The sequence below is a fragment of the Pseudophryne corroboree genome, chromosome 3 (assembly GCF_028390025.1).
Source record: "Pseudophryne corroboree isolate aPseCor3 chromosome 3, aPseCor3.hap2, whole genome shotgun sequence".
Lineage (NCBI taxonomy): Eukaryota > Metazoa > Chordata > Amphibia > Anura > Myobatrachidae > Pseudophryne > Pseudophryne corroboree.
This window is the reverse complement of record NC_086446.1, coordinates 356,762,141-356,774,219: the sequence shown is the minus strand read 5'-3', so window position 1 is coordinate 356,774,219 and position 12,079 is coordinate 356,762,141. Positions and strand designations below refer to the sequence as shown.

The 12,079-nt window shown below is 45.2% G+C and overlaps 1 non-coding gene across 1 annotated transcript; it reads left to right on the top strand.

Moving 5' to 3' along the window:
• The first annotated feature begins 10,152 nt into the window (after positions 1-10,152).
• Positions 10,153-10,267, top strand: LOC134899876 (U5 spliceosomal RNA). The gene has a single exon (XR_010173425.1). It is a non-coding gene; the product is annotated as a U5 spliceosomal RNA (small nuclear RNA).
• Positions 10,268-12,079: the final 1,812 nt, after the last annotated feature.

The window sequence follows — 12,079 nt, the reverse complement described above, 5'->3', positions numbered from 1 at the left end:
ACACGTGCGCACACACAAGACTACAAAGGAGTTTTATTTTGCTGGTCTAGGGTGAATATACACAATTAACAAAAGGAAATAAATACTGAAGCAAAGGATATAATAACAAAAATGTACCAAATAAACACAAAAATACAAATGACAATCAAAATATAGCAAGTATGGCTTGCAGATGCAATATCAGTTGTTTTTTGGATACGTCCGTGTTCTTACTACATAGGTATTATCAGAAGTATGGTAATTGGCTGATACCTCTCAAGGTGCCCATCCATTAAGATCCATAGTATTAGTGTTAGCATTATACTTGTATATAAATGAGCACAAAGATACTTCAATAATAACATGTAAAATAAATTAGATCTTAATCACATTCCTTTACAATAATTGAATTAAAGACCCTTTTCTCCATTATATGTTTAGCAATGTTTACAACTAGTTTTTTCAAATGACCGATATGGCTTGGGTTCGCAGTGATGGTGGTCAGGATGTCTGTGAGGGGAATACCTACCGCGGCATCCCAATTAATTGAATCCCAACAGGAGGGAGGGAAGTATACTTACCTTCCCCCAATGGCCCCCTAAACCTCCCTTCCCGCAACCTAAACCTAATCTCTAGCAGCCTACCCTAAACCCCCATTCCTGTGGCCTAAACCTGCCCGTATCGGATACCAGCTTCCGTATTTTGACAGCCAGGATTCTAACCGGATCCCACAGATACATATGTTTATATACATGGATATTTGTTGTATATAATTATCTCTTTATGGTGTGTAATGAAATGCTTATATACAAGCATTTTTGGGTATCAAATGTTCTAGTATATTTCTATATATTACAATTATATTGAATTGCATTTAATCCTTTAGAATGGTGATAATCTATAATAATCTCAACCCTTAGCATGAGCCCGCATTTTTATTGAATAGATTGAGGAGTGAGAAATATGTATAAATTAAATTATTAAAAAATAAGAGAAAATATGAACATGATTTGTGCACTTCTCTCATACCGGAAGACCCAATGCAAGGAAAATATTTTGTAAAAGAAAATGAGGAACTATAGCCATCCCTAAAGATAGTTAATGTTATGGTCGCTAATTCCCTAGTGAATGTTTCTATTTCTATTCACCTCTTGGTTAAAACCAGGAAAAACATTGTGTCTGATATTGAGCTCAAATCTTAAACATCCATGTATCAGGCTTAGCAATGTACAGCTATGTCTTTGTACATTTAGCCCAAATACGTCACTCGGTGCAAGTGAGCCGTGCAACTCGGCTAGTATCAGACAACTGTTCTTGCCAAAAATGTGTCTTCGACGATCTCGTGTACTATGTGCCCGATTCGGACACATCGTTCACAATATCGTCCAGTGTGTATGCACTATGTCATCAGTGACATCCTCAATAGGTCCGACAGGCGATATTGCCAGCGAGGGCCATGCTGCCCAATATATCGAGCCTAGGTCCCCTGAATCTTTATCTATCCTCCAATAGTTAAAATTGTTTAGTGAGAAATTATTTACCGTTGGGATGGTATATTATTTTTTTATTATTTATTTTATATATTTGCAAGTTATACAGACTGATTATGAATAGCATCCTGGTAGTCTGGGTGCAACCAAGAGAGGTTTCTCAACCATATCAGATTTTAACTTGCTGGGGGACAAAATACTTTAAACAGTTTTATTTTTCTTGTATATAGTACCAGGTGAATACATATGTTTTACCGGCGACCAGGATGCCGGCTGTCATGATCCCGACAGCGGGATCACGGCCACCAGTATGCAGGCAGCGGGGCGAGCGCTAGAAAGCCGTGGATGCCCATAGAGGGAGAGGGAGAAAAGCCTGTGGCGGCATTTCACCACCTGTCGGGATTCCAGCGTCTGCATTGTGACTGCCGTGGATCCAAACAGGTGGTCTCCTAATTGAATCCCGTACCAGAATATAGTACAATGCGAGTGTACAAAATAATGTCCTGTCTTTAGAATGGGATAGTAATTACGTACGACACTAATATATCCAGACCTATAATAAAATTTTTAAATGAATAGAACAGTATCTAAAAAAAACTCTTAGGTGTATTGATTGTATTCTCTCCATCCAGCTCTCCTTTGTCACCAAGTCCACTAACCTTCAACAGTTGCATTGTAGATATTGTTGCCATGTTTAGCAGCTTGTCTAAAGCATGATTGCATCCCCCTTTCCTAATAATAAATGGTCAATTAAACGATCATAGAGGAGGATGTGTTAAGGTCCATACACACTTAACGATAAAATGAGCGACGTCGCTCATTTTCCCCCTCCTTGAGCGACGTCGCTCATTTTATCGTCAAGTGTGTATGCCGCCAGCGACGACCGATGCGCGGCCTCGCGGGTCGGCAACGATCGTCGCTGTCGGTAGGGCATGCATGAAGGATGTGGACTGTCGTCCACAACCTTCATGCAGGGCTGGCGAGGGCGTGACGTCACTGAGCGATATGAGCTGTCATATCGCTCAGTGTGTACAGGCGGCCGGCGCGGGAGGGGGAAACGTTAGACGATGTCGCTCACAGAGCGACATCGTCTAATGTGTATGGGCCTTTAGTCCTAGTCCCCATGGTTGTCCCCAGTGATTGTAAATAAAATGTGTATTCAAACACAAAAATAGAGTAAAAATAAACATACTATCCAAAATAAACTCATGTCACCTGTCTGAAACCCCAACATATTGCCCCCCCACCCACCCACCCACACCTGCATGTATAATAAATATGAATACTAATTTTTGGGGTGCTTTTTAAAGTTTTGTCTGTGTGTTACAGTGAATGTAAGTATATTGTGTGTTATGACAGCAACAGGTTTTTTTTCTTCTAGTGGAGATGGCCAAGGTTAGTATATTGTGTAGTTTACAGAATAGATGGTATGACCGTATAGTATGTATAGATGCATATTTATGCATATCACATCATTATAGGGGTATATTCAATTCAAGTCCGATCCATTCCGACAGGACCTATTCAATGACCCTCTCAATCCGACTTTAAAAAAAGTCTGATTGAGATGAAGGTGCTGAGAGGGGGGAGAGAAGCGCTACAGCAGCGTAGCCGGAGGATGGGGCACCGCCGCCAGACCTCACTGCAGCGTCCACCTGGCTCCAGCAAGCGAGACCTCACTTGCTGGAGCCGGGAGGATGCTGCCGTGAGCGGCAGTGGTTATCCATCCTCCGGCTACTCTGCTGTAGCCGCTGCTCTCCCCCCGTCTCCCCGCTGCGCTCTGCACCTTCATCTCTATCCGACTTTTTTTAAAGTCTGATTGAGATGGTTGGAAATGGGGCTAAAACCTGTCTGATTTGGCCCCGTTTCCGACAGAAGCATGCGGATCGGCAGCTATTCCCCAACTTGTCGGATAAAAAAGCCGGGGATTGAATAGGTCGGAACCCCTTCCGACCTGAAAAAGTCGAAAACTGCAGTCTTTCCGACAAGACAGCAGTTTTGACTTCAATTGAATATACCCCATAGTGTGTGCAATGGGCCTAATTCCGATTAGTACATAAACCGATGGTTTACACACCAATCCAATGGTGGGCGATCTGCGTATGAGCAGGACGAGTCCTGCGATCAGTATTAATGGTGGCATATTTGCATGGATTTCAATTTTCTATTACGATGCACAGATTTACTCCCCTTGATCAGATATTCCCAATAAATCGTTTGATCAAATACATTTCTTAGAAGATGGTGATAATACTATAACTTTTCTCTAACGTCCTAGTGGATGCTGGGGACTCCGTAAGGACCATGGGGAATAGACGGGCTCCGCAGGAGACTGGGCACTCTATAAGAAAGATTTGGTACTATCTGGTGTGCACTGGCTCCTCCCTCTATGCCCCTCCTCCAGACCTCAGTTAGATTTCTGTGCCCGGCCCGAGCTGGTTGCACACTAGGAGCTCTCCTGAGCTGCTAGAAAGAAAGTTTAAAATTAGGTTTTTTATTTTACAGTGAGACCTGCTGGCAACAGGCTCACTGCATCGTGGGACTAAGGGGAGAAGAAGCGAACCTACCTGCTTGCAGCTAGCTTGGGCTTCTTAGGCTACTGGACACCATTAGCTCCAGAGGGATCGACCGCAGGACTCGTCCTTGGTGTTCGTTCCCGGAGCCGCGCCGCCGTCCCCCTTACAGAGCCAGAAGCATGAAGATGGTCCGGAAAATCGGCGGCAGAAGACATCAGTCTTCACCAAGGTAGCGCACAGCACTGCAGCTGTGCGCCATTGCTCCTCATACACACTTCACACTCCGGTCACTGAGGGTGCAGGGCGCTGGGGGGGGGGGTGCCCTGAGCAGCAATAATATCACCTTGGCTGGCAAAAATAACCACAATATATAGTCCCAGAGGATATATATGTGGTAATTACCCCTGCCAGAATTACAGAAAAAAGCGGGAGAAAGGCCGCCGAAAAAGGGGCGGAGCCTTCTCCCTCAGCACACTGGCGCCATTATTCCCTCACAGTTCCGCTGGAAGGAAGTTCCCTGACTCTCCCCTGCAGTCTACAAGGGTAAAAAAGAGAGGGGGGCACTAAATTTGGGCGCAGTTTAATATAATAAGCAGCTATAAAGGGTCATAATTCAGTTAGTCCCTGTATTATTATAGCGCTCTGGTGTGTGCTGGCATACTTTCTCTCTGTCTCCCCAAAGGGCTTTGTGGGGTCCTGTCTCCTTGTAAGAGCATTCCCTGTGTGTGTGCGGTGTGTCGGTACGGCTGTGTCGACATGTTTGATGAGGAGACTTATGTGGAGGCGGAGCAGATGCCTATTAATGTGATGTCACCCCCTGCGGGGCAGACACCTGAGTGGATGGATTTATGGAAGGAATTACGTGCAAGTGTCGACTCCTTACATAAAAAATTTGACGACATGCCAAATGCGGGACAGCCGGCTTCTCAGCTCGTGCCTGCCCAGACGATTCAAAGGCCGTCAGGGGCCCTGAAACGACCACTACCTCAGATGGCAGACACAGATGTCGACACGGATACTGATGCAAGTGTCGACGACGATGAGTCAAATTTAATGTCCACTAGGGCCATTTGTGGCATGATTGAGGCAATGAAAGAGGTATTACACCTTACTGATATAAACCCGGGTACCTCAAAGAAGGGTATTATGTTTGGGGAGAAAAAACTACCTATAGTTTTTCCCCCATCTGAGGAATTGAATGAGGTGTGTGAAGAAGCGTGGGCTTTCCCCGATAAAAAATTGGTGATTTCAAAAAAATTACTAATGGCGTTCCCTTTCTCGTCAGAGGATAGGTCACGTTGGGAAACTCCCCCTAGGGTGGATAAAGCGCTCACACGTTTGTCTAAAAAGGTGGCACTACCGTCTCCGGATACGGCCGCCCTAAAGGAACCTGCTGATAGAAAGCAGGAGGCTATCCTAAAATCTATTTACACACACACTGGTGTTATACTGAGACCAGCTATTGCCTCAGCCTGGATGTGCAGTGCTGCTGCTGCTGCTTGGTCAGATTCCCTGTCGGAAAATATTGACACCCTAGACAGAGACACTATATTGCTAACCATAGAGCATATAAAAGACTCGGTCTTATACATGAGAGATGCACAGAGGGAGATCTGCCGGCTGGCATCTAGAATAAGTGCTTTGTCCATCTCTGCTAGGAGAGGCTTATGGACTCGGCAGTGGACAGGAGATGCAGATTCTAAAAGGCACATGGAAGTTTTGCCTTATAAGGGTGAGGAGTTATTCGGGGACGGTCTCTCAGACCTTGTTTCCACAGCAACGGCTGGGAAGTCTGCATTTTTGCCCCATGTCCCCTCACAGCCTAAGAAAGCACCGTATTACCAAGTACAGTCCTTTCGACCCCAGAAAAACAGGCGCGGAAAAGGCGGGTCCTTTCTGTCTAGAGGCAGAGGAAGGGGGAAAAAGCTGCAACACACAGCCGGTTCCCAGGACCAAAAGTCCTCCCCCGCTTCTTCCAAATCAGCCGCATGATGGTGGGGCTCCACAGGCGGAGCCAGGTACGGTGGGGGGCCGCCTCAAAAATTTCAGCGATCAGTGGGCTCGCTCACGGGTGGATCCCTGGATCCTTCAAGTAGTATCTCAGGGGTACAAGCTGGAATTCGAGGCGCCGCCCCCCCGCCGTTTCCTCATATCAGCCTTACCGACGACTCCATCGGGCAGGGAGGCTATGCTAGAGGCCATTCACAAGCTGTATTCCCAGCAGGTGATAGTCAAGGTACCCCTACTTCAACAAGGCCGGGGCTACTATTCCACACTGTTTGTGGTACCGAAACCAGACGGTTCGGTGAGACCCATTTTAAATTTGAAATCCTTGAACACTTACATAACAAAATTCAAGTTCAAGATGGAATCGCTCAGGGCGGTTATTGCAAGCCTGGACGAGGGGGATTACATGGTATCCCTGGACATCAAGGATGCTTACCTGCATGTCCCTATTTACCTTCCTCACCAGGAGTACCTCAGATTTGTGGTACAGGATTGCCATTACCAATTCCAGACACTACCGTTTGGACTGTCCACGGCACCGAGGGTGTTTACCAAGGTAATGGCAGAAATGATGATACTCCTTCGAAAAAAGGGAGTTTCTTTATCATCCACTAGGGGTCACTGGAGTACTCTTGGGATATGGACGGGCGTAGCCGAACAAGGGCACTGAATATTTAAATTTAGGACCCTCCCCCCCCTCCATATCCCCGAGTACCTCAGTGTACGACCTCAGTGTTTTTTCGGTGCTCACAGCACGAACAAGGCTTGTGGTATATCCACACTTGGATTTTTATTTTTAAATTTTTACTTTTTAGTTTTACACTTAGCACATCCCTTCCCAGTTTCTGGAAAAACATGGGTCCGGGATAGTGCCGCTGCATGGGCAGCGAATGGCGTGTCGGTCCTCACAAAGAGCACCCTCACAGCCACAGGCGCTACAAGGCAGCGCATGGCGTGTCGGTCCTCACAAAGAGCACCCTCACAGCCACAGGCAGACTGTCTCCTACTGCAACTGGACGGAGATTACAAGCCCGTCACAGCCAGGAGGAGAGCTGAAAACTGGACGGTGCTTACAGTAAGAAGCCCCGTCACAGCCAGGATGGAAGCCCCGTCACAATCTGGACGGAGCTTACAGAAGTACGACACTACAAGGTATGGTGAGGGGGTCAGGGCGGTCAGCTCACGCTGCCGCCCTGCTGTGTGAGTGTTAACTGTACAGGGAGCTGGCCGCCGCTGAGCACGCCGCTGACGGGTCCCGCTGAAGCAATGAAGTTCCACCTGATAGTGGTTAGAATGAGAAAGGTTCTCCTTACATTATACGCGCAGAGCGGCCGCACGTCACTCAGACGCCGGCCGCTCTCACTGCTCTGAGGGCCCGCCACCACTACGCAGCGCCGACTCCTTGGCTGAACTAAGCAGAGCGGCCGCACGTCACTCAGACGCCGGCCGCTCTCACTGCTCTGATGCGGCACCGCTATGCCGCACTCTCCGGGCGCTCTCACTGCTCTGATGCGGCACCGCTATGCCGCACTCTCCGGGCGCTCATCTAAACAGAGCGGCCGCACGTCACTCAGACGCCGGCCGCTCTCACTGCTCGGATGGCCCGGCACGCCGCCGACACTCTCCTGTGTACTAAAGAGCGGCCGCACGTCACTCAAGGACGCCGGCCACTCTCCCAGTGAAACACCGCAGACACAGGGAGACTGTGTACTGCTGAAAGAAGGAGCTTCCGGTCGGCTCCCCGGCGCTAGATACAGGCTCTCCTGCTCTCCCTGCACCCGATCCCCGTACGCTGCAGGTAACATGGGGATGCAGGGGGGGGGGGGGGGGGGGAGGGGGAATAATACCCATAGCAGCAGCAAAGGCTGCATGGGTTCAAGCAGCGCAGCACTTTAAACAATGTACACTGTGTACTGTGATATACAGCACGTTTTATATATATATAATATATAATAAAGCTTTTGCTGGCATAACTGTCTATAATATCAGTATGAACTGATTATATGTGTAAACACTTTGTATATATATATAATATATATATGAGGCTTTGGCTGGCAATAGGTTATCAGTGGCATAACCTATTGCACGTTTAACCAAGTTTTCTGTTATTTTTGGTTAAGGTTGCAAAATAAATACACTGCAGGCAGTGCTCATATTATTTGACTAAATGCATATATTTTACTGTATCCTACAACTGGGTTATAACTGTATATAAGCATAGTAACTGTATAATAGGCTATTAAGCCTATATATATTAAAACTGCAGCAGGTAAACTGTACTGTGATTTTCTGTGAAAGCATGGCATGACGGCCATTTTAATCATTGCTGGTTTTCCAGTTATAATTCTAGACCATACACCTCTAATCCACAAGGAGGCGCAGGGGTGTTAGTGGGAATTTTTACTTCAGGATAATTCTAGAACATTCCTGCCCTACATCGTTAAGCCACCAGAAGGCGCAGGGGTGTTAGTAGGAATTTGGTTCGGGTTTCATGCCCATGTGAACTGCTTTTCACATAAAGAACAATTTAGTTTCCTAATAAATATGCTGTTCAGCAATATATATATAGAGATATATGCCATATAATAATGTTATTAAGGCGTGCAAGTGTCTGTCTGTTGCCTATTATGATGTCTGTCTACATAGCAAATAAGGCTCTAGTGCAGACTAAAAATGTTAACATTGGCAATTCAAATTAAAACAGCGGTAATCGGAGTCTCAGAATAACTCCGCCAGCGCTAACAAAAGACAGTCTTTCCAAAGTGACAATTTTCCTTTGGGTACCAGAGTGTTTATTTCACTAGTCTTATAATTTAATGCACGATTCTATGTCAAATCTCACACCGATAACTACAAGTGAGAAGTGTACATTAGTCCAGCATTCAGATAGTGCGGGGTTTTGGAAAACATTATAAAAACCACAGATACATTTGGGTCACTAGAATCTATGTATGGAACCATGCCGATCACTGTTAAAAGAAGCTGCAAAGTATATCTGTAAAGCTTCTGCTAACGCCGGTTATTTTCATTGTCGCTAGTTAAGTGCGACAAGACCAGAGCTTGTTTGCTCCTAAATTTGATATATGTGTAACGCCATTTTATCCCTTTAGGATATTCTGCCATTAGCGCATACAATACTTGTAACGGCGTTTTATTCCTTTATAAGAAACAGTCACGCCTTGTAACGACAGGACGTTACAGTCAGCAAGCCAGTGGTTTAATGACCTCTTTTACAATTGTGGAAGCGCGTCTTTACATGTTACATTTGCGAGGTTTCAGGACTTCAACTCATACATGTCTCAGCTATTTACAGCTTAAAGTACAAAACTGCCTCTGTCGAACGGTTTGGCAGGTTGTCATTTAGTCTTTGCTGGTTTATAAACCAGGCAGTAGTACGCCAACAGAGTCAGAGTTATTTATTCACCTCTGTTTTAGCAAGACCAAACAGCTCTGTCGCAATATCAAAAGTCATTTACTACAGTAGAAAATGGATTTTCTGCGGTTAGTATTTGCTTATTGGAGCCACAAAATTTGCATAATTGCATTTGATCTTGACAATGCGTATTTACCCAGTCCGGTATGTTCATCACAGGTTCTAGCGTTTGCAAATCGCCACAACCATTAACCATTTCATATCTACCGTTGCTTATCGCTTTGGGTATTTACCAAAGTGATGTTGGGATGATAGCTCATCTCACATAAGAACTCTGTCTCAACAAAGTTCCTCTAACTTGCGCTACTAAGGTATACTGCGGTAGCAGATCAAGTTCGAAAACAATCGCATCTAATTCCGTCTAAACGATGTCAATGCCTAGGTAAGATGATAAATACGGTAAATCAAAGACTTTTACCTACTACACCAGCAATAACAAATGTACGTCTAGTAATTAGTGCAAAACACGCACACTAGCGGTACATTGGTGTATTCACCTATTAAGAATAAAGATGTGTTTTCAATTTAGTTCACCACCCTTCACTCGCGTTTCCCACAGAGGGAAAAGGGTGTATATACTCTGGACGACAGTCGCAGAGGGTCAGGATTTGTAGTTAAAATCAGCGACAAAGGTTCTAAAACACGACAGATTGCTGTCGATAAAGGTCCTAGAACTCTGTGCATTTTACAATGCAATACATGATTCGCTTTCAGTCTGACCAGGTATATACTCTATTTTCTCTTCAGAACGAATAAATCTTTCGCCTTTTACTAAAGATTTCTGTGGAGAGGAACAACCATGAGTTTCAGGTAAATGTTTGATGCCTGTCTCACGCTGGCCTTAAGCAGTCAAACAAGGCAACGGCAGTTGCATACACAACAACCAGTGAGAACCAAGAAGCCGCATGGCAATGCGGCATGTGACTCAAATCCTCAATGGCTCAGAACACCATTATGTGAAAATGTCAAGAGATCATTACGTGAGTGGACATCTGTTAGACAGAGGATCTCACCCGTCAGAATTTGGATCCTGAAAACTGGACATTAAATCCAGAGGTGTTTCATAGGTGAGTCCACAGAAGGGGGTTACCCTCAAGTATACATGATGGCATCTCGCCACAATTACAAAAGCTCAGTATGTGTACAAAACAGATCACAAGGGCAGTGGCGGTGGAGTCTCTCACATTCATGTGGTCATTCATCATCGTGTATCTGGCTCCACCAGTTTCCGCTGCTCTCTCTGTTGTCAAAACGGCTCATAAGACAGTTGTCACAGTCATACTGGTGGTAGCTCATGGGTTTCGGAGAAGTTTGCTTCTCGAATTTTCAAGGAATACTTGCACACGATCTTGGCCCGCTCATAATACGTCCAACCTGTTACATCAGGGAACGTTAGTTTACCCATAGTTACCTATGTACCTATTATCTAGGTACCGCAGCTGCGGTTGACGGGGTGAGGGTGCAGACCGCCCTCTTAAGAAATTGAGCATTACAGTATCGGTTATACTAACCATGTTACGAAATAGTAAGCCGTTTAAGGCAGCTCATTTTTACAAAATTTCGTGTGCTTACATAGGTTGTAAACCTCAGAAGTTTCCAACATCATCCTTCAAGTAACCCGTATTCTGTTAAACGGGGTGGGATGGAAAACTGCGTTGATCTGCACGAAGAGTGCAGGTATCTGTGTGGTAAACTTATTTTCAAAGACGTTTGCCTCTATTGGCGTCTGTACACATCTTTCTACAAGGTGTCATCAAAGTTCACACTCTATTTATCCCACCTACAGCGCCAGGCGACTTGAAGTTGGGTTCAGATTTCTTACAGTTTTCATATTTTGAACCCTTTCAACAAATGGGAATTAAGTTTCTCACTTTGGAAAACAATTTTCTTATAGCCTTGGCTTCGGCAAGGGTTTTGTTTTCATATTTGGGTGCCTTGTATTCCAAGCCACCGTATTTGAGTTTTCTCATGACAAAGCAGATCTTCGGACGAATCACGCTTTCGTATTCTTCACATCAATATACCAATAGGGGTTCCTGTGTGGACAGCACATTCTAGAATTCTGAATGTGGTACACGCATTACGCGTTTATATATGTCCCGAACGTCAACAGTATGTGATATAAATACGTTGTTTGTTCTCTATGATACTGCCAACTGGGGTTAGCCAGTTTCTTAGCAGACATTATCCAGTTGGGTAATAATAATGACTACAAGTCAGGTTTACTTTAAGGCTAAGTTACAATCGCCTACGTCAGTAATAGCTCATGCCACAGGTTCTGTGGGAATGTCAGACCCAGTGGGTCGTGGAGTGTCTAAAACGCGGCTATATAGCCTTCATGTGCACCATGTTTGTGCACGTTTACACGTTATAAATGGTGGCGCCATCAGCATTTAGCTTTGGGCTGCCTACTGTTACAAGTATCAAACAGCTCTCCCGCCCACGAGGGAAGCTTTGGTACGTCCCAAGAGTACTCCAGTGACCCCTAGTGGATGATAAAGAAAATAGGATTTTGGTACTTACCAGGTAAATCCTTTTCTTTGAATCCATAGGGGGCACTGGACGCCCACCCAGAGCAGTTTTACCTGGGTTGTGTTAAGCTCAAGGGAGCTTAGGGTAACAAGTTTTACTTCATTGATATTAAGCTCAAAGGA